Source organism: Psammomys obesus, unplaced genomic scaffold (genome assembly GCF_907164565.1).
Source record: "Psammomys obesus unplaced genomic scaffold, mPsaObe1.curated_primary_1811, whole genome shotgun sequence".
In the NCBI taxonomy this organism is placed as follows: Eukaryota; Metazoa; Chordata; class Mammalia; order Rodentia; family Muridae; genus Psammomys; species Psammomys obesus.
The window spans coordinates 46,715,580-46,717,202 of NW_026585504.1; the positions used below are offsets into that span (position 1 = coordinate 46,715,580).

Below are 1,623 nucleotides of genomic sequence, written 5' to 3' on the forward strand. Positions count from 1 at the left end.
TCACTTCCACCAACTGCCTTGGTTAAAATCATGGCAGAAGACACAGGGGGAGGCATGCAACCTACTGTCTGCAAACCTTTTAAAAGCCTCTCGTTGATGGATGTGACTGACAAGAGCTGAAGAAAGAGCCATATTGTTGCAGGGAAGAAGGCAAGCGTGAACATCTGGATGAAAAGGTGCAGTTTCAAATGCACCAGTGCGCTGGTCAGCTCCTCTGTTTTTAATGATAGTCCACTGTTGAAGAATATCGTAGCTACGGCGATGTGGGACCCAGTTACCTCTGGCTTCAGTGGTCCCTGTTCACTCCGAACCACAGCTCCAGCTTAGCGGTGCGGATCCCCACCACTATCCCGACCACTAACCACTCCTTCCTCACCCTCTCCAGCAGCCTCATCTTTCTTAGGGTGGGTTGGTTTTGTTTATTTGTTTGGCTGGCTTGCTTTCCAAGCTGCCATCCCTGAAGCACCAGGGCGTCTCCACACTTTCCACGGCACCTCCAGACATGCAGCAGAGCAAGTCAAATCGCTACTCATAAACTAAAGAGGTGGCTGGGGAGGCTCCGAGGCAGGCTGGGAGTAGGGCTGGGAGTAGTAGTATCCAGTGACAGGAAACCTCACTCGTGTCACTTCTTTAATCCCAAAGATGTTTTGGTATAAACATAAAATGTTTCACAAAGACCATGTGCTAGAGGAATACAAGCTAGTGTGGGCTATTAGAAGATGACTGGACAGTGAACTCTCTGACTTCATCAATGTCTAAAACCCTGATGGATTTGTAATTTCATGATATTATTTGGAGATAATAGAGTTCTAAGAGTTATGACTTATCTTACAACAGATAAGGGGGGCCCTTCCCTTGTATAGTATACATTCCACCAACTCATTCTCTCTTTCCAGGCTACCTTATATGATCAAATTTTTCTACTAGATGGTTTCTGCCGTGATGTTCAACTTCACCTCATACTCAAAGTGATGAGAACAAGTAACTACGGCTGAATCCTTTGAAACTGTGACCCCAACAAAATCTTCCTTAGAAATAAGTTGTTTACAGGATTTTACCCCAGTGCTGGGATACATGGAGGCACCAGAATTATTTTTTATAAGACAAAATAGGCTAAGAGATTAAAATTACTAAAATTATAAACTAGAATGTTTATTCTCAACCCAAGTCAATAATACGGGTATTTTCCAAATTGTGTTCGACTTTCAGAATTCTGTTCCACTGGCTACACAACAATATAAAGGAATCTGTGGACAAATCTGTTATAAAAATGTCGCTCAGGCAGGGCACAATGAAGCATGACTGTAACTCCAACACTCAGAGAGGTAAGCCCAATCTAAAAAGAAAGTACAGGACAACTGGGGTCACACAGAGAAACCCTGTCTCCAAAAAGAACAATAGAAAGGCCCAGAGGTTTGAAGAGAAATCTAACTGTTTAATTGTCAAGGACCATGTACATTCAAGTCAAGACTGTATGATTTATTTTATATTTTAGTTAACGTTTATTTTAAGTGTGTAGATGCTCTGCCTGAGTGTATGTCTGTGCACTTGTGGTGCCTGGTGCCTGGGAGGCCAGGAAAGTGTGTCAGATATCCTGGGACTAGAGTTAGAGATTGCCAACAC

General features: G+C 43.2%; 1 pseudogene; it reads right to left on the reverse strand.

Moving 5' to 3' along the window:
• LOC129688494 (sodium/bile acid cotransporter 7-like) lies at nucleotides 1–394 on the reverse strand (annotated as a pseudogene).
• Nucleotides 395–1,623: the final 1,229 nt, after the last annotated feature.